The sequence below is a fragment of the Oncorhynchus kisutch genome, linkage group LG5 (assembly GCF_002021735.2).
Source record: "Oncorhynchus kisutch isolate 150728-3 linkage group LG5, Okis_V2, whole genome shotgun sequence".
In the NCBI taxonomy this organism is placed as follows: domain Eukaryota; kingdom Metazoa; phylum Chordata; class Actinopteri; order Salmoniformes; family Salmonidae; genus Oncorhynchus; species Oncorhynchus kisutch.
The window spans coordinates 35302258-35324112 of record NC_034178.2 but is presented as its reverse complement, the minus strand read 5'-3'; the positions used below and the strand labels follow the sequence as shown (position 1 = coordinate 35324112).

At 43.0% G+C, this 21855-nt stretch overlaps 1 protein-coding gene across 6 annotated transcripts in view; it reads left to right on the top strand.

The window, feature by feature from the left end:
• Positions 1 to 304: 304 nt before the first annotated feature.
• Positions 305 to 21855, top strand: part of LOC109890968 (nuclear receptor coactivator 3) — a 44955-nt gene continuing 23404 nt past the window's right edge. For 5 of the 6 annotated variants that reach the window (XM_031824969.1, XM_020483168.2, XM_031824968.1 and 2 more), the window contains exon 1: positions 305 to 417. The gene's annotated coding sequence lies outside the window, so the exon portion shown is untranslated. Of the gene's footprint in view, positions 418 to 20775; positions 20893 to 21855 lie in introns of those variants that run through there. The other variant, XM_020483166.2, reaches the window with a different exon arrangement.

Below are 21855 nucleotides of genomic sequence, written 5' to 3'. Positions count from 1 at the left end.
AGACAACTACCCTACCCAGAATCCCCGTCGCTCTGTTGCAAGCTGGGTTGTATAAGTCAGTACTCCAAACAATTGCTAAATGTTCCGTTTTGCAACGAAAAATAGCGTTTCTATTGGACAAGTGCAGCCAATGGGAAGGTACCTACCTAAATATGTCCAATAGAAACACTAGTGTTCGTTGTAAAACAAAACGAGAGTTTCTATTGGACAAATTCAGGTAGGTCCCTCCCCATTTCGTTCCGTTTGCTTTCGTTTAAGAAACGTTTTGCAACATAATCGGCATAATGAATATGCCCCTGGCTTCTTGCGCTTTGGGAGTGTTTCCCATTTAAACAAGCACAGTGGTGAAGATGGCGGAGAGTTAATAGTGGCAAAAAAGAAACTGGTGTGGTGTACTCAATGAATGCATTGAAGCGGGTGAGTTTTTCTGCTAATAGTCGGTGTTTTCTTTTCAAGTTTTTAAAGTGTTTTGTTGGTAACACTGATTTGGGGTTTAAACATGTGGCAAATGTTCCTGTTGATCTGATGTGCCGAGTTACTTGGAATAGGTAGAGGTTTCACCCGTCTTAGTATACCTCAGTGCAACCAACCAACCTACCTTGTAACGTTAGTTCCGATCGTGTTCGTTTATTTGCGGAATTTTAGGTTGTGTGAAGTGTTCTTTCTACCTGCTGATGCGAGACCAAATTTGTCGTTTCGAATGTGCATTCCTCGTGGAGGTTTCGGACTGCTTTCATACCACCTACTCTTTTGTTACAAAGTTTATCCGAGGGGCAATTGATGGGCTACGTTCAGAACGAATTCTATTTAATTTCGACTGTGAGTGAACTCTTCTATTTGTATAGTCTAGCAGGTTAAGTATCTCTGTGATTGTAACGGTTAATGACCCAGCACTACTATGTACAACGGAAAGGGGAGGGTTGGATACGGACGTCAGGCCACCCGTGAAACCCTCTAGTCTATGCTACATGTCACACATCGGGACAGAATAGGCCACTTATGACACTATATGTCTCAAGTTCACAGGCTACATTTTAATTTACTGTAGTGTAGACATTTGATGGGACATGGTGTTAGTATCAATTCGTGTGTGTGTGTGTGTGTGTGTGTGTGTGTGTTAGCGAGAACGTGTACTCAGCAGTGCAAACTCCTCATTGAGTTTTGGTTTTAAAAAAAAGGTTAACAACTACTGATTTCTGTGTATGCTTAACATTCACTTTCGGAGGAGGTAAGGGAGCATTCTTCCGAGAGCTTGCTCATGTAACTCGACAGACAATGGAGCGTGAGTCATGTCGCTTGGATTTGTAAGGTTCAGGTCTAGGTGTGTGCAGTCAGTCTTTGCTTGCTGGCAGAACACGTGAATCACAAGCACCTATACGCACACATATACAGGAGGAGGACCTACCCATCTCGTCTTGCAAGACTCAATGCTCTGTGACTGGCTTCAGACATTTTTATTTTTTTGAGGGTGGGGGGGGGGCAAATTAAATGAAATCTGCAGAATAACTATTCAATCACATGCATGCTTTGGGTATTGGTTTAGAAGATGGGGGTTGTGTTTATAAGCCATGTCTATCTGTCAGTTTTCTAATTAGGGCCTGGAGTTTTTCCTAACAATGTGACCTGACCAAGAAAAGCTTGAGGCCTGAGTTATAACACATCCTTTCTCCTCCACACTACTACCCACACATGTGACATGTAAGGCTGGCGAGCATGGTATCAGGTGAAAGTGTGTGTTTTTTGGGCTTGTTGGCATGGAGTATGGATAAGGCCACTGAGCTAGCCTATTTACTGGGTGGTCTTCATGGTCTCTTAATTTTGAGATGATTTATTCATGATAAATAACTAGGCCTAATTAAACGTAATGCACACTTACATCTTTAGCAGTGTAGGCCTATATGTGTTAGTATGTTTGTAGGAGGGGAACTGTGGCCACTGTGGGAAATTACCCAATGAACTGCTGCTGCTACTCATATTCTTAACAAATGGAGCCCCCTGTATCCCCCTTTTTTCTCTCTCCCTTTCTGTCACACACAGGGTGTCAGGCTGCATTAACAATGAATCAATCTTCTGGGAGATTCTTTGACTACAGATGGGCTGAAGTGACTTGGATGCATTGCTTTTGCTCTTTGTCCGTTTTGCTACTGTGTTCTCATTAACGGGCTTCGTCTCATGGGAGCGGGAACATCTCTCTATGTGGTGTCAGAGCTTTGTAGCAGATGAACCAATCCAATGATTTCCATAGCATATTGATTGGATACTGTTGGTGTGTTTTTTAGTTGGTGTTTGTCAGCAGTTAGACTTTAGGATTTGAAATAGCATTTTTGGCCTTATTTAATTGTTAGTATAAGAAAATTGCCCTCATCCTTGCCAACTCTGAAAGCGTGGACTTTTACTTCCATCAATGAGAATGAGCGGGAAAATAAGCGAATGCCTCATCACCTTTTGTGTGGTGGCGAAGCCCTTTTTGATAACTACCTCCACTCTGTCTTTGTCACGCTGCATTTTTGCTCCATTGATGTCTGAATAGATGGCATTCTTTTAGTGTGTCGTAAGGGGTGTGTGTGTTACTGAGAGAGGATGTTAGATCAAAGGTATTTGGTGTGTGTGTGTGTGGCATTAACAAGATGAATAGTGGGGAGAGCGGAGTAGTGGCTGCGGAAGGGCTCTTGATGACACAGCGAGCTGAAAGGAAAGCCTGATTGTTTTCCTAATTGGAATTTCGATTCTTTGGCCTGTACCTTTTTTGGGGGGGGGGGGGGGGGGGGGGGGTAGTGAGGAGCTTAAATGGAAAGGCTACATTGGGATTTGGGCAATATTTCCCCAGTCAAATTAACTCATGGATAACATTTTTGTCTCTGCATCCAGTATGAAGGAAGTTGAAGGTAGTTTCGTGAGCCAATGCTAACTAGCGTTACCACAATACCTGGAAGTATATGGTATCTACTAGCACACTAGCAGTTACCATAGACTTCGTCATTGCGCTAGTTAGCAATTGTGCTAAACAAAGGCGCTTTAAGCATGTAAATCTTGGTTTGGTAACAAACAAAAACAAGTGGGATGCATGCCAGCAAAGCCACTACACAAAACGAATCGATACATGAATTGCACTATAACGGTGACAAATGGTACCCACAAACGGCCTGCATAAAGCTGTCCCAACAGTAGTCCCAACATTTTACCACCTATACACTTTCAGCAAAACAGTTAATTCTGCATCATTTACTGCCTTTAAAAAAACATAGCTGATATGGCTGACTTGCTTAAACAAATGTGGTTTCTAATGACAATTGAACTATGGCATAAGGGGACGACAAGCGAATAAGAGGCAATCCGTAATTTAGATTTAGACATTAATGAGCGAGCTAGGATGGACGTAGTTATATTGACTTTGTTTAGCACTTTTGTAATGCACAGCAACAGAATATAGAACATGGGCCGTTCTTAGTGTTCTCCCTGTACACCAAGTCAGAAAGGGGAGGATAAATAAAGGGGGCATATAAGCAGACAATAAAAGCTCCTACAATATTCAATGGTTACATTTCTCTAAAACAGGTTATAGGCTACATGTGCGCCACCAAGTCAGAACAGTAGGTGAAATTAAGAGGGGTAAACAGACCAAATTATTAGGGTGAGAGAAATGAGGTTGAATCATGATGACATCATTGATCTTCAGGTCATAGCTCCAGAAAGTGGCTGGATTTACAATTCTGAATTGGATGACTGTTCAAAATGTATTTTCGCAGTCGGAGCTCGTTTATTACTGACTTCCCAGTTGTCTTGCACTTTGAGCACGGCACAAATCATGCTTCATTGACAGCATGGCCAATGTTGAATGTTTATCATTAGTGATGCACCGATATATTTTTGGCCAATACCAATATCCAATATTTCCCTTGCCCAAAAAAACAAATGGGATATTTAAAACTTGAGCGGCCTTTTACGCATTCTAGTATAGTTAACACACAGCGGTCTAAGCCACTGCATCTCAGTGGAAGAGGCGTCACTACGGTCCCTGATTCAAATCCAGACTGTATCACATCTGGCTGTGATTGGGAGTCCCATAGGGCGGCGCACAATTGACCCAGCGTCGTCCGGGTTTGGCTGGGGTAGGCCGTCATTGTAAATAAGAAGTTGTTAACAGACTTGCCTAGTTAAATTAAGGTTACACACACACACACACCACACTGACCAAAAGTTATTTTGTTGTCATTTACGTATGTCCCCATTACCAGTAAAACATCACCAAACCTATTTCTCTCACTTACTTGCTGTGCCGTTTTGTTTTTCAGTCGATTTCATTCTCAACCAGGATTTTTTGGGGTCTTTGCATGTCAAAAAATATAATATTTGTTGTGTCAAATAACACTATTTGACCAATCAGGACCTGAATATGACTACACGTCAAACATTTTTGTATGTAGTTATTACACTCACTTGTATTTCATATGTCACGGCGATTCATCGATACGTATGCTATGATGCTGGTAAAGGTGCCTCGTGCACCTACAGTGCTGGCAATAACAAAAGCTAGCTAGCTCATGGATGCAAACAACGTTCTTCCCCAAAAACATAGCAATACGACAATCTGTTTCAGTAGCTATAGTTAGCTAACTATATAGGTAGGTACCATCATCTAAAATATCCCACATTTATAAGACTGTTCTTATTTGATTAATGGTGGTCTGACATATCTTTGAAGCTAGCCACAATAAGGATTAGCCACAAAAGTGCTAGCTAGGTACCCCAGAAGTTGCGGTCGAACAAATTATGCTTTATTACCAGTATTGTAAACATCGTTCATGGCCGGTGTTTGCTGACTTGTTGTACTGCTTTGACAGTGTTAATGTATCTTTTTTGACACGCAAACGACGTTCCATACTATGCATGTCGGGATGCTAATAGCATTACTGTGTAACTCCGGTAGGGCAACATCGGAAAAATAGCGCACTTGGTAGTGTTAAACGGTGCTCGACCAGTTGGCGAATGCCAACATCACCCACGACAGAGAACAGTTGACTTTCAAGGGCAATGAATTAAATTTTTGGCTTTAATGGATTTCGCCCTTGAGTTTTCTCGCTGACATTTTGTTACTCTTTCAAATGACTGCTTGTCTTGTTGACTGCTCGATCCACACAGCAGATATTGTGGGCTAGTTTAGGAATGCTGTGTTGCACGTATAGAGCAAAATATTATGCCATGTACCTTCGTTATGTACGTACGCACATCAGCTTTGACATCGGTTTTGCACATCGGACGTTAAGATGGACCTGGACGATACATCGGTGAACATATTGGAATCAGACGATATTAGCTTAAATGCCAGCATTGGTATCGTCCATCCCTATTTATAATTTTAAACTTGGAAAAGAGTCCCTTAATCCCAGATTTGGGACCACACAGCCACTCCACTGAATGGCATGCTAGTGATTGCTTTGCAAACGACTCATTGTTAAATTAGCAATTTCCAATTTGGGTCATGTTTATGGCCGATGAGCACCGATACGTTTTAGCTATAGTTTCTCTTCATTACTTCTTTTCAAAAAAACAAGGAATAAAAAGGATTTGCCAGTAGATTGTCGACTTGATTCATGATGTCGACTGCTAGCTAAGATTTTGCAAGTATGATGTTGACATGATCAGTCCAACCAAAGCTGCCGTACATATAACTTGATTTGACGTCCTTTTATCTGTGGCCACTGACCTTGAGCCTTCTTGGGTGGGCACTTCTAATGTAGCTCTATGGCAGCACCGACGGGGATAGAATTTTCTAGCTCTACCCTTAGACTTGGCGACAACGTAGTGTCCCCATGAGTGACAGAACACTGACCCAATCACGGCGCAACGCTCTATTTTCTGCTGTTTTGCCCCATGACAGAAAGCACTGAGCTAGGCTGAAACACCTGCATTTTTGGAGCTGCCTTACTCAAGAAAGCAAAAAATAGTGTTTGTTTGCGGCTTTATTAACTAAATTATATATATTTTTACATTGTTTGCAAACTGATATGTGACACGTATTAATGCAAAACAGGCAAGCCCCTCCCCCAAACTGCATGCAGAGACAAATGAATCTTACTCTGGGGACGTAGATAAAGGGTTTCATTGTCAAAATCCTGAATTATCCCTGTAGGTGATCCTTATTAACTTGGAATAGGTAGGCTTTTTCTCTTGTGGAGTTAAGTGTAATTTTCTTCTTTGGTTTAAGTCACACTTGGGTTACACAATGTTTACACAAATTCTCAAAGTTCTACAGCTGCATCATTTGAGAGTGTCTTGACTGGCTGCATCATTGCTTGGTATGGCAACAGCACCGCCCTGGATTGTATGGGCGAACAGATTGTGGTGCAGACAGATCAGTACGTCACTTGGGTTGAGCTCCCTGCCATCCAGGACCTCTATATCAGGCCCAGAAATCATTAGACTCCAACCACCCAAGCCATAGACTGTTCTCTCCGCTTCGAAATTGCCGGTGCATCAAGACTGACACAAACAGGCTCCTGAACAGCGTCTATCCCAAAGCCATAACTTTGCAAAATTGCTAACAAATTGGCTGCACAGACAATCTTAGTTTACGCTTGTATTTTATTTAAACGTTTACATGCCCTCTTCACACTCACAGGACTCTATGCGCGCGCGCACACACACACATACTGACTCCACACAATCATAATTTACACTTTTGCTACTCTTTTTATCGTACATCCTGATGCCTAGTCACCTTATCCCTATATGTACTGTATCTACCTCTATCACTCCAGTATCCCTGCACATTGTAAATATGGTACTGGAACTGACCCTGTATATAGCTTCTTGCTTTTCTGTGTTCTCATTTTTATTTCTCATGTGTTTTTGTTCTGCCTTGTGTTTTTTGTTAGTGCTATATTGATGTTGATTACTGCATTGTTGGGTTTGGAGATTGCAAGGAAGGCATTTCGCTGTACTTGTGCATGTGATCATTAACTTGAAACATTTAAATATTAGTAATTTAGTAGACACCCTTATCCAGAGTGACTTGCAGTAAAGTGCTTTCATCATAAGGTAGCTAAATACGACAACCACATCTCAGTCATAGTATATTGAACAAAAATACATTTTGAAACAATTTTACTGAGTTACAGTTCATATAAGGGTAATACATTCATTAGGCCCTATTCAATGGATTTCACATGAATATGAAGGGGCGCAGCCATGGGTGGGCCTGGGAGTGCATCGGCCCACCCACTTGCTAGCAAGGCCCTCCCACTGAATGGGCCTGGCTCCCCAATCAGAATTTGATTTCCCCTGCAAAAGGGCTTCATAACAGACAGAGATACTCCTCAGTTTCTCCGGGTGGCTGGTATCAGATGATCCTGAAGCTGAATGTGGAGGTCCTGGGCTGGCGTGGTTACTCGTACCCTGCGGTTTTGAGGCTGATTGTTTTAGAGAATTTGGCAGTACGTCCAATGTTGGAAGCAGCTTATGGTAGAGAAATGAACATTAAATTCTCTGGCAACAGCTCTGGTGGACATTCCTGCTGTCAGCATGCCAATTACACACTCCCTCAGCTTCTTTTATTTCACCTCATGAAACATGGGACCAACACTTTACATGTTGCATTTTATATTTTTGTTCCATATAAGTCAACTTAAAAAAAAATATATATATATATATATATAGTTTTACACTTTTTTTGAGTTAACATTTTACTTCTGGTTCTTCTTTGGCGAGAGCGCTAAAGTAGCATCCAGTTGTATGACGCTACATTTCCTTGACGATACAGTCCTACACAACAAGCTCAAGGTCAGTCATTCATGTGGTGACAGTAGACTGTATCACTGCATGTCAACACACACCTGAGGGGAACCAAAGCCCCACATCTCAACAAATACCCGTAACAGGTTAGCTGGTTGAAATATTTAGGACTACATTTCTGACAGTGAGTTAAATACCGGATGTGTAGGAACTGCAGAGCAACTTAAACGGCAGAATTTCCTTCAATGGAAGCCACCAAGCCCTAGTCTCTATCACTTCGTGCAGTCTGGCTCTACTACTATCACTTCATATTAAATCATTCCCCCATTCACCTCTTGTTCAACTCTGAGGTAGTACCCAAATGCAGGGGTAATTCTGCCGAATGTGAGCCATCCACACTTATGAAGGCTAAATGTGCAGCCTGAAGCAATCATTGCACCAAATTCCAATTTATAACCAGCAAGGCTTTGTAACAGTTTTATGTTGTAAAGGAGGGGGGGAAAGGGGTTGCACAGCGCTCTTCCACCCGTCTCTACTTTCTCTCCCTTGCTTGTAAAACTGGTTCACCTGAACAACCGAATGGGAGGGTAGCTCCCTGCCCTGGTTTTGTTACCATTGTAAATTGTTAGCAAGACTATTTGTGTTGTTTAGGGCCCCCTCTTTCTAAAGTTTGGGAAGAAAAGGGGGGGGGGGGGAAATGTTACCAGATGCTTTTTCTCATGTGGGCAGAGAGGAGTAAGTTCTGAATTAACTGCTACACTGCCACCTTGCCCGCCCCACGTCTGCCTCCACAGCTAGAAGTAGAGTTAAGTTTTGAGTGACACAGAATTCCAACCTGAAGTGAGAAGGCCCCTGCTATTCTGGGGTCGATCAGCAAGCATACTGCAGATTAGCAACACTGTCAACATCAAATCCTGACCACATTTTATTGTAACTTTTACATTTGTCCAACTACATACAGTGAGGGGGAAAATATTTGATCCCCTGCTGATTTTGTACGTTTGCCCACTGACAAATGATAGACTAATCATTTTAATGGTTGGTTTATTTGAACAGTGAGACAGAATAACAACAAAGAAATCCAGAAAAACGCATGTCAAAAATGTTAAATGTTATAAATTGCATTTTAATGAGGGAAGTAAGTATTTGACCCCCTCTCAATCAGAAAGATTTCTGGTTCCCAGGTGTCGTTCATACAGGTAACGAGCTGAGATTAGGAGCACACTCCTAAAGGGGTGCTCCTAATCTCAGTGTGTTACCTGTATAAAAGACACCTGTCCACAGAAGCAATCAATCAGATTCCAAACTCTCCACCATGGCCAAGACCAAAGAGCTCTCCAAGGATGTCAGGGACAAGATTGTAGACCTACACAAGGCTGGAATGGGTTACAAGACCATCGCCAAGCAGCTTGGTGAGAAGATGACAACAGTTAGTGCGATTATTCGCAAATGGAAGAAACGCACAAGAACTGTCAAACTCCCTCTGCCTGGGGCTCCATGCAAGATCTCACCTCGTGGAGTTGCAATGATCATGAGAATGGTGAGAAATCAGCCCAGAACTACACAGGAGGATCTTGTCTATGATCTCAAGGCAGCTGGGACCATAGTCACCAAGAAAACAATTGGTAACACACTACGCCGTGAAGGACTGAAATCCTGCAGCGCCTGGAAGGTCCCCCTGCTCAAGAAAGCACATATACATGCCCGTCTGAAGTTTGCCAATGAACATCTGAATGATTCAGAGGACCAGTGGGTGAAAGTGTTGTGGTCAGATGAGACTAAAATGGAGCTCTTTGGCATCAACCCGCTGTGTTTGGAGGAGGAATGCTGCCTATGACCCCAAGAACACCATCCCCATTGTCAAACATGGAGGTGGAAACATTATGCTTTGAGGATGTTTTTCTGCTAAAGGGACAGGAGAACTTCACCGCTTCAAAGGGACGATGGACAGGGCCATGTACCGTCAAATCTTGGGTGAGAACTTCATTCCCTCAGCCAGGGTATTGAAAATGGGTCGTGGATGGGTATTCCAGCATGACAATGACCCAAAACACACGGCCAGGGCAACAAAGGAGTGGCTCAAGAAAGAAGCACATAAAGGTCCTGGAGTGGCCTAGCCAGTCTCCAGACCTTAATCCCATAGAAAATCTGTGGAGGGAGCTGAAGGTTCGAGTTGCCAAATGTCAACCTCAACCTTAATGACTTGGAGAAGATCTGCAAAGCGGAGTGGGACAAAATCCCTCCTGAGATGTGTGCAAACGTGGTGGCCAACTACAAGAAACGTCTGACCTCAGTACTTGGTGGCAAAGCCCTTGTTGGCAATCACAAAGTAATGTTTTGCAGAGGGGTCAAATACTTTTTTCCCTCATTAAAATGCAAATTAATTTATAACATTTTTGACAAGTTTTTCAGGATTTTTTTTTTTGTTCTGTGTCTCACTGTTCAAATCAACCTACCATAAAAATTATACAGTGGGGCAAAAAAGTATTTAGTCAGCCACCAATTGTGCAAGTTCTCCCACTTAAAAAGATGAGAGGCCTGTAATTGTCATCATAGGTACACTTCAACTATGACAGACAAAATGTGAAAAGAAAATCCAGAAAATCACATTATAGGATTTCTAATGAATTTATTTGCAAATTATGGTGGAAAATAAGTATTTGGTCAATAACAAAAGTTTCTCAATACTTTGTTATATACCCTTTGTTGGCAATGACAGAGGTCAAATGTTTTCTGTAAGTCTTCAAGGTTTTCACACACTTGCTGGTATTTTGGCCCATTCATCCATGCGGATCTCCTCTAGAGCAGTGATGTTTTGGGGCTGTTGCTGGGCAACACAGACTTTCAACTCCCTCCACTGTAGGAGTATAATTTCCTTGTCAGTGGGCAAACGTACAAAATCAGCAGGGGATCAAATACTCCCCCCTGTTTTTGGAATATATTAACATATTTCCACCCTTGCCACTTCTGCTCAGTTGTTACCGTGATGTCACTCTTCATGTGGTTTAAGGCAACACCCAATCTAAGGGTTGCTTTCCGATACCTGTCGATCCATGTTTTAAGAGCAGGCCAGCACTGCTGTCATTTTCCCCACAGATGTAGAGCAATGAGATGAAACACAGGAGCAAACCCATTTGGGTGGTCTTGGCTCTGCATTCATGCACCTCAACTGATGATCTGTACCAGGAGTCTGGACTCTACTAGTGCTTTGACAGGTCCCTATTGTCAGAGGTTAATGGCTCAGATGTGCAGATAGGGATCCTATTGCAGAGGAATAATCTCCTGTTTAGTCTCGAGTCTATTTTTTCCCGTTCCCGTATTGCTACTAGCCTGGCAAATGAAGCTTTCTTTCCCTATGCGCAAAAGAGGCCCCCAACATCGGGAGGCTCTGCCATCATACTTTACATTAAGATGCCTGATGAAACACCAACATGTAGAGACACCTTTTGAACTAAACCCATGTCAGAGGTTATATTTTAAAGTGCAAGCCAGAACAAATGCCATTTGACACTTCACTATTCTAAATGGGTGGTGAAAGCTGAATGTTGCTCAGCTGCCTTTTTGTAGAACATTAATTAATTCATCCTGCCATACTTGAATGGGCATTTGCACAGAGGTGCAGTTGAGAAGATTTGTAATCCTGTGTAGTTCTTAGAACCAACATGATAGGTGGATTTTATGGTCATTTCCATGTAAAAGGACCTATGAGCACCAACATGTGAAGTCATAGGTGCACGTCAATTGAAAGCAGAAAGTCAATTTTTGGAGGGGAAATTAAGGCAAAGCTATAAATAAATAAAAATCTTTTTTAGATGTGAAAAATAATTACAATTTCACATTAATACTGGAGTGATATATGTGCAAGTAGAGATACTGAGGTGCAATAGGGTAAGTAACAATATGGGGATGAGGTAGTTGGGTGTGCTATTTACAGATTGGCTGTGTACAGTGATTGGTAAGCTGCTCTGACAGCTGATGCTAAAAGTTAGAGGGAGAGCTAAGACTCCAGCTTCAGTGATTTTTTTTAATTTATTTATTATTATTTATTTTTTTTCATTCCGGTCATTGGCAGCAGAGAACTGGAAGGAAAGGCAGCCAAAGGAAGTGTTTGCTTTGGGGATGACCCGTGCAATATACCTGCTGGAGCACGTGCTACGGGTGGGTGTTGCTATGGTGACCAGTGAGCTGAGATAAGGCAGGGCTTTACCTAGCAAAGTCTTATGGATGGCCTGAAGCCAGTGGGTTTGGTGATGAATATGTAATGAGGGCCAGCCAATGAGCGCATACAGGTCGCAGTGGTGGGTAGTAATTTGGGCTTTGGTGATAAGACAGATGGCACTGTGATAGACTGCTTCCAATTTGCTGAGTAGAGTTGGAGGATATTTTTATAAATTACATCGCCGAAGTCTAGGATCGGTAGGATAGTCAGTTTTACAAGGGTATGTTTGGCAGCGTGAGTGATGGAGGCTTTGTTGCGAAATAGGAAGCCGATTCTAGATTTAATTTTGGATTGGAGATGCTTAATGTGAGTCAAAGGATAGATTACAGTTTAACCAGACACCTAGGTATTTGTAGTTGTCCACATGCTAGGTCAGAACCGTCCAGAGTAGTGATGCTAGTCGGGTGGAAGGGTGCAGGCCGTAATCGGTTGAAGAGCATGCGCTTAAGTTTACTAGCATTTAAAAACCGTTGGAGGCCACGGAAGGAGAGTTGTATGGCATTGAAGCTCGTCTGGAGGTCTGTTAGCACAGTGTCCAAAGAAGGGCCAAATGTTTACAGAAAGGTGTCGTCTCTGTAGAGGTGGATCAGAGAATCACCAGCAGCAAGAGCGACATCATTTTTATATATATATATATATACACACACAGAGAAAAGGGTCGACCTGAGAATTGAACCCTGTGGCACCCCCCCCCCCCGCCCCATAAACTGCCAGAGGTCCGGACAACAGGCCCTCCAATTTGACACACTCAACTTTATCTGAGAAGTAGTTGGTGAAACGGTCGAGGCAGTCATTTGAGAAACCAAGGCTATCGAGTCTGCCGATAAGAATGCGTTGATTGACAGATTTGAATGCCTTGGCCAAGTTGATGAAGACTGCTGCACAGTACTTCAATCGATGGCGGTTATATCGCGTAGGACCCTGAGCGTGGCTGAGGTGGATCCCATGACCAGCTCGGAAACCAGATTGCATAGTGGAGACTGTACGGTGGGATTCTAAATGGTCAGTGATCTGTTGATTTTAACTTGGATTTTGAAGATTTTAGAAAGGCAGGATGGAGATGGGTCTATAACAGGTTGGGTCTAGAGTGTCTCCCCCTTTTTGAAGAGGGGTATGACCGCGGCAGCTTTTCTCTTTTGTATCGTCTGAGATCCCCAGAGGTTGAATAGGCTAGTAATAAGGGTTAGAATAATTTAGGTGGATAATTTTAGGAGGGGGTCCAAATTGTCTAGCCCATCAGATTTGTAGGATCCAGATTTTACAGCTCTTTCAGAACATCCGCTGTCTGGATTTGGTTGAAGTGGGGGTTTGGGCAAGTTGCTGCAGGGGGTGCTAAGATGTTGGTAGGGGTAGCCAGGTGGAAAGCATGGCTAGCTGTGGAAAAATGCTTATTGAAATGATTGATTATCGGTGGTGAGTGTTTCCTATCCGCAGTGCAGTGGGCAGCTGGGAGGAGGTGCTCTTATTCTCAAGAAATGTGGGAGTTAGTGCTACAGGAAGCAAATATCTATTTGAAAAAGCTAGCCTTAGCTTTCTTAACTGACTGAGTGTATTGGTTCCTAACTTTCCTGAAAAGTCGCATATCGCGGGGGCTATTAGATGATAATGCTGAACACCACAGGATGTTTTTGTGTTGGTCAAGGGCAGTCAAGTCTGGGGTGAACCAAGGGCCTTATCCGTTCTTAGTTCTACATTTTTTTTAATGGGGCATGCTTATTTAAGCACTTTTGAAGAGCAACCAAACATCCTCTACTGACGGGATGAGGTCAATATCCTTCCAGGATACCCGGGCCAGGTCGATTAGAAAGGCCTGCTCGCTGAAGTGTTTTAGGGAGCGTTTTAACAGCGATGAGGGGTGGTCGTTTGACCGCGGACCCATTACGCATGCAGGCAATGAGGCCGTGATCACTGAGATCCTGGTTGAAGACAGCAGAGGTGTATTTAGAGGGCCAGTTGGTCAGGATGATATCTAAGAGGGTGCCCATGGTTATGGATTTAGGGTTGTACCTGGTAGGTTCCTTTGATTTGCGTGAGATTATGGGGATCTAGCTTAGATTGTAGGACGGCCAGGGTGTTAAGCATGTCCCAGTTTAGGTCCCCTAATAGTATGAACTCTGAAGATAGATGGGGAGCGATCAATTCACATATGGTGTCCAGGGCACAGCTGGGGGCTGAAGGTGGTCTATAACAAGTGGCAACGGTGAGAGACTTGTTTCTGGAAAGGTGTTTTTTTTTTTTTTTTTTTTTTTTTAAGTAGAAGCTTGACTTGTTTGGGCACAGACCTGGATAGTATGACAGAGCAGTAGAGCGCAACTCTGCCCCCTTTGGCAGTTCTTTCTTGTCGGAAAATGTTATAGTTAGGGATGGAAATTTCAGGATTTTTGGTGGACTTCCTAAGCCAGGATTCAGACACGGCTAGGACATCCAGGTTGGCGGAGTGTTCTAAAGCAGTGAATAAAACAAACTTGGGGAGGAGGCTTCTAATGTTAACATGCATGAAACCAATGCTTTTATGGTTACAGAAGTCAACAAATGAGTGCCTGGGGAATGGGAGTGATGCTGGGGGTTGCAGGGCCTGAGTTAACCTCTACATCACCAGAGGAGGAGTAGGATAAGAGTACGGCTAAAAGAACTGGTCGTCTAGTGCGTTCGGAACCGAGTTAAAGGAGCAGGCTACTGGGCACGGAAGAATAGATTCAAGGCATAATGTACAGTAGGAGTCGACCGATTTTATGATTTTTCAACGCCGATACCGACTATTGGAGGACCATAAAGCCAATAACGATTAATTGGCCGATATTAAATAAATAAAAATGATTTGTAATAATGACAATTACAACAATACTGAATTAACACTTATTTTAACTTAATATAATACATCAATAAAATATATTTAGCCTCAAGTAGATAATGAAACATGGTCAATTTGGTTTAAATAATGCAAACCCAAAGTGTTGGAGAAGAACATAAAAGTGCAATATGTGCTATGTAAGAAAGCTAACGTTTCAGTTCCTTGCTCAGAACATGAGAACGTATGAAAGCTGGTGGTTCCTTTTAACATGAGACTTCAATATTCCCAGGTAAGAAGTTTTAGGCTGTAGTTATTATAGGACTATTTCCCTCTATACCATTTGTATTTCATTAACCTTTGACTATTGGATGTTCTTATAGGCACTTTAGTATTGCCAGTGTAACAGTATAGCCTCCGTCCCTCTCCTCGCTCCTCCCTGGGCTCAAACCAGCAGCACAATGACAACAGCCACCACATCGAAGCAGCGTTACCCATGCAGAGCAAGGGAAACAACCACCCCAAGCCTCAGAGCGAGTGAAGTTTGAAACGCTATTAGCGCATGCTAACTAGCCAGCCATTTCACTTCGGTCACACCAGCCTCATCTCGGGAGTTGATAGGTTTGAAGTCATAAACAGTGCAATGCTTGACGCACAACGAAGAGCTGCTGGCAAAACGCACGAAAGTGCTGTTTGAATGAATGTTTACGCGCCTGCTTCGGCCTACCACCGCTCAGTCAGATACTTAGATACTTGCATATAATCTGACTGAGCATACAACACAGGACACGCTAGATAATATCTAGTAATATCATCAACCATGTGTAGTTAACTAGTGATTATGATTGTTTTTTATAAGATAAGTTTAATGCTAGCTAGCAACTTACCTTGGCTTACTGCATTTGCGTAACAGGCAGTCTCCTTGTGGAGTGCAACGAGAGAGGCAGGTCGTTATTGCGTTGGACTAGTTAACCGTAAGGTTGCAAGATTGGATCCCCCGAGCTGACAAGGTGAAAATCCCCCTGAACGAGGCAGTTAAACCCACCGTTCCTAGGCCGTCATTGAAAATAAGAATGTGACTTGCCTAGTTAAATAAAGATTAAATAAAGGTGTAAAAAATTAAATAAAAATTGGCGCCCAACAATACCGATACCCGATTGTTATGAAAACTTGAAATCGGCCCTAATTAATCGGCATTCCGATTTAATCGGTCGACCTCTAATGTACAGAAAAGGGTATGGTAGGATTTGAGCCAGGTGCGGTCACATAAGGGCTAGCTAAGGAATATTGATCAGGGCTGGAGGCTCTACAGTGGTGTAAGACACAAATTACTAACCAAAACAGCAATAGACAAGGCAGGGAGAGACGTGTAGCCGAGTGATCATAGGGTCCAGTGAGTAGCTAGGTGAGCAGACAGCTAGCAGGCCGGTGCTAGCAGATGGGCCTGCGGGGGACGCCTGTAGAAACCCCCTCAGATGGTTACGTCGGCAGACCAGTTGTGATGGCTCGGCGGGGCTCCATAGCAAAAGAGGTATTGTAGCCCAGGAATTGGCTGATGGATCTCTTCGGCTAGCCGGGAGATGGTCCTAGCTCCAGGCTAACTGGTGCATTTTTCGGGATGGCGATGTTAGCCAGGAGTAGTCACTCGGATAGCAGTTAGCTAGCTGCGATGTTCCGGTGTAAAGGTTCAGAGTTTGCTGTAGGAATCCAGAGATGTGGTAGGGAAAAACGGTCCGATATGCTCTGGGTTGATATCACGCTGTGCAGTAGGGAAAAACGGTCCGATATGCTCTGGGTTGATATCACGCTGTGCAGGAGTTGACAGGGCTGAGGCTGACTGATGTCCGAGTTGATGATGGTGATGACCGCTAGCAGTGGCTAACTGACTAGTAGCTAGTTAGCTGGCTAGCTTCTGAAGAGGGTTCCAGTTCTAAAGTATAGAAAATAGCAGATCCATACCACATTGAGTGAGGCGGGTTGCAAGAGTATGTTCAGTCCATAGATGGAAATTGAGATAAAAAATATATATATACGAAGAAAAACGATATATACAAGAGACTGGACAAGACCATCAAAACAGACATCCCACTGCTACACCATCTTGGAAGCTTTAATTTCTGGTCAATCAGATGGAAAGGGGCTCTTAGATTGTTGAAGTAAAGACCCCTGCCAACTAATATTTTATATTTAGTTTTTTTTTTAAGTTGTGTTCTGTAAGTTTCGGAAGCATTGTCTTGTACCTTGTTATTCGGTTACCAAAAACCCAAATATTTTAAAGATAATAAAAATAAAAATCTCCCACGTGAGGGAGGATAATGTAAGTTCACAAAGTAACAAGTAAAGGTCGAACTACCAATCGTATTGTTTTAACAGATATAAAGATAAGTGATTTTAAAACTGTAATTCTGTTAAGAAGTTAAATGGAATTATTAAAAAATGTGTAATGGAACTACTGCAATTGAATTGGCTACATTGGGAAATCATAGTAGTCACATCAGTTTGGTCACGGGCTAGTGTCCTCCCTTACACTGGCATACTGTTATGTTAAGCTCATAACTCTTTCTTTCTGTCATCTAGTGTTCAAAGCAAGCAGTGTGCACCGACTCGCTCCTGAGTCGCTCGAGCAAATCCCCATCGGATAGCCCCCCAAAATGTTTGGATATTATTTGAATAGTGAAATAATTTCAAATGTCCATCCCTACTACCATGAAATCTACCCTCTTTCAATTTACTGTAACAAGCACCGACTGACACCGAATGTCAATGGACGCTGAAAAGTAGTTAAAATTGGGTCAGTCCGCCCTGGCCGGACAAAATCTGAACCAATCAGAGGTCTGTTTCACAAGTTTGGACAGTACAGTAGACCACAGTGTAATGTATTCGATTGTGCCCATTCCGTGGAGATAAATGGATTGACCTAATTTGACACAGTTGATCAAGTTCACCACTTGCAGCTATCAATGTAGTGGTTCTTTTTAATTATGGGATTTCTGTGAGGCATAATGTACAGTAGGAGTCACCTGATGTAATATTATTATCTGTGATGAAGACAAATCGTCCTCTTATTTGAAAACTACTGCGTGTGCTTTCTCTCTGCACAGTCGGAAATGCTCTTTTCCCCATAAATTCTCAAACAAACCAAATTGGCAGAGTAAATAAAGAAAAGGAGTAGTAAGAGGATGGGGGGGGGGGGGGTAGTGGTGAAACTGGCATCAGACCTTTTTGACTGGAATTATTTGCAGGTGTCATAGTTCAGCTGCTGCGATTGGCTGAGGAAAGGTAACATTTAAACCACGTTAAACTTTTGACCCTGCAGGAGCTACACAGGAATGCCCCAGGTCTGGCGTGGAACAGAGCCTGCTCTCTTCCTGTGTTTACTCCACAGATCCATGAGGGAGGAGCCAGCGAGGAGGAAATCATGTGCCGTGCTCTGAAATGAAAGTTGGCTTTTCAGCTGAGCCACACCGTTAACACTTACACACTGCTCCTGCCTGGGTGGTGGAGGTATAAAGTTAACCCTCCTCTCGCTGTAGACTGGTGTGTTTTCATTGTTCATATTATTTAACCTCGAGTTGAAACTTGTGGTAGAGATTTTATATTGTTCTTCAAATTATTTTCCTCATGAGGTTGATAAATTACCATGTGTTTTGCTTCTTCAATAGGAGTCTGAGAAGAGCTGGTATGTTATTATCTCAATAGGCAGAATGGAGGCATAGCAGGCTTGGCGCTCTGTGCTGTCAGATAAAAGGCTCATTGGCCATTGATTAATGAATCCATTAGCATAATATTAGACCTGCGTGATCAAATCACACACACACACACACACACACACACACACACACATTTGTTTCGGCCATGGTCGGGTTTCTATCGGTTGCATGATGGTGTGTGGGAGGGTGGGTGCCTTCTCAAGAAGAGAAGCTGCTGTGCTCTGAATGCTCTTTCTGCTGTGCCTCTTTCTGCTGTGCCTCTGCTGTGCCTTTCTCTTTGTGTATTTCTCTTCCCCTGCACTGCAGCACGCACCACCAATTCCCTCTAATGTTCATGTGCACACACTCGCACCTCGTCAGAAAACAGCACGCAGACAGACAGGCAGAGAAGACCCACATGCTGACTGTGGGTCCTATGTAGTTGGATTGTATTTAGAGTGGCATATCCCTTTTACCGTTGCACCTCTCTGAATAAGCCCAAGGAGCCCATTGGCTGTTACACGGCCTGGCACTTTGAAGAGGTACAGGTATGGTTGTTTTCTTGTCCCGAATCTCTGCCCTCCTTTTTCATTTCTTACCTCCCCCTCTTTCTTTGTCTCTTCATACTGAGTGAGAGAATAGGAGTTTGTGAAAGGCTTGTTTTATTCTAATGTGAGCTGTTTCTCCATGAGGCTGGGGGTGTGTTTGAACTCTACTGTAAACCTTAGCTACTGCTGTCTCCTGTCTGACGGAGGGTGCTGGCATTTCACTGGATAAGATAAAGCATTTTTGGATGATGCTTTTACATATCTTTGTGTACTGAAGCTTCTTTCTCCTCCATCTCACTCAGTCATATTGGTTGCAGAAATGGGCAGGACTGTGGCGAACGGTACTATGGGGCTGGTTTTGATGATCTGAATACAAAAACAGTATGTTTATCTACACTGACCAAAATGCATACGCAACATGTAAAGTGTTGATTTCGTGAGCTGAAATAAAAGATCCCAGAAATGTTCCATATGCAGTGTCCCCCCCCCCCCCCCCCATTTTTTTTTTTTAAACACATGTGTTTATATCTCTGTTAGTGAGTGTTTCTCCATTGCCAAGATAATCCATCCACCCGACGGGTGGCATATCAAGAAGCTGATTTAACTGCATGATCATTACACAGGTGCACCTTTTGCTGGGGACAAAACATGGCCACTCTAAATTGTGCAGTTTTGTCACACAACACGATGCCACAGGTTTCTCAAGTTTTGAGGGAATGTGCAATTGGCATGCTGACTGCAGAAATGTCCAGCAGAGCTGTTGTCAGATAATTGTATGTTAATTTCTTTAGCTGCCTCCAGTTATTTTTGAGAATTTGTCAGTATGTCTAACCGGCCTCACAACTGCAAGACCACGTGTATGGCATTGTGTGGCTGAACGGTTTTCTGTTGTGAACATAGTGCCCCATGATGGGGTTATGGTATGGACAGGCATAAGCTACGAACACAATTGCAATTTGAATGCACAGAGATCCCTCGATGAGATCCTGAGGCCCATTGTCATGCCAAATGGGGGTCACATCAGTCAGTATCAGCTTTTTTTCTGATCCACGCTCCTATTTAATTTGTTTTAATGTGTCTGTGACCAACAGATACATATCTGTATTCAGTCTCGTGAAATCCATAGATTAGGGCCTAATGAATTTATTTCAATTGACTGATTTCCTTGTTGCGTTTTTATAATGCAACTCTCTTGGGATGGACAGAGGGAACGTCTCCAGACTGTCCTGCCCTCAAGTGCAGACTGCGAGAACAGTTCCCCCCCCCCATGCTCAGGGCTTGGTTGGAATTCCGAACTGCCAGTCTGCTTCCGACTGGATAATGGAGTCTTTCTTACAGTTTTACAGCGGAGCTTTTTTAGAAGTCTGCACAAGTTTTCACATGCTTGGCATGTCTGCCTCGCTGTACTTCAGTCCCATTTGTGAATCATATTTCTTTCTTTATCATAAGTCATAGTTCTGTCTCAACGACCCACTATTTTCATGAGAATCATGTGTTTTCACATGGATAAAACTGTTCAGATTCTGTAGCTAACTCGGTCACCTGTTTACATGGATGCGACAACAAAACAGAAAGGATTTGTTGATGTGCACGCTGTCAACTTCAGCTATATAAAATAGATATGACACGGGTTGAGACGGGAGAAAAGCTCCTGTAGTGTGAGCAGCAGCTATTGTAGTCGTTGTCATCCCAAAGTGGCTGAAAGATTTGTGTTTTGCTGGGGTGGAGGTGGGGCTGGTCTTTGAAGAAAAACAGGAAGTCATTCTGTCCTCTTGTTTCCTTTTGCACTTGACGTCCCAAACTCTTGTAGATGCCTTTTTGTTTCTTTATGACTGTGGGGGTGGGGGGTTGGTTGAATACAGGGTAATTGCGCCAAATGTATCTGCCACTGCTTTCATATTTGAAGACCAAAGACAGGTGGGTCAGTTGGTGATGGTTTGTCTGCTTACGATGTTGCGGTTATGTTTACGTGTGGAGAGATGTGGTCTGGTCAGTCCGTAGTGTGTGGTGTCTTTGTTGTGCTAGCCTGCGTCTCACAGTTCAGATTACAGGCTTTAGTTCAAGCGCAGCTAGAATGTCCTCTTCTGATCCTGACTTAGTGACACTGCAGCTCTTGAGCTCAGCTCAACACTCTTCCTCCCTTTTCCACCCCTTCCTTTCTCTCTTTTTACAGTACCTCCCCTATCATATTCATGTCTTCTGTTTTTTTATATGAAAAACGTGTGTGTGTGTGCCCCTTGTCAGACTTGTGTTACCAGTTTATCGGCTGCCGACCTGAAGTAATGCATGTCTAGAAGGGAGATGCAAACAATTTAGCCTTGGTGCTTGACTTGAAGTGGCACACACTCTCTGTCTGTCTGCCTCCCAACATCTCTCGTTCCTCATCCATTCTCTCTCTTTCTCCCTCGCTCTGTGTGTTTTAATTATTCAGCTGCACCTTTAGCTCAGTTGCTGTGAACCTTTTTTGGGTTTGATCTGTGTGGAAGATCCCATAGGAACACACAGGTGGTGCATCGCTCTACTTTTTTTGTGTGCGCAGTGTTTCCCCTATATGCACCACCGCTGCTAAATCGTGGCTGCCACTGCAAATCAATAAGAAAATATTTTTGGGACCCCATTGATATTATTATGTTTTGAGTCACTCAGATGGCATAAAAACAAGGCATAATCAATGACAAATGTATAGTATAGCAGGACATTTTGCTGTTTTAAAGCTAGTTGTCTCTACAGCCAAGAGAAGGGCCTCTTAAACCTTGCCATTGGTACATTTCTCAAATGGACTGTAAATAAAAATCTTCCCTGTCATGTTGTCCGGTGCCACATTTTCCTAACGGAAACCTGTGAATAATGTTGAAATTAAGTATGTAAGACACCAAGGGA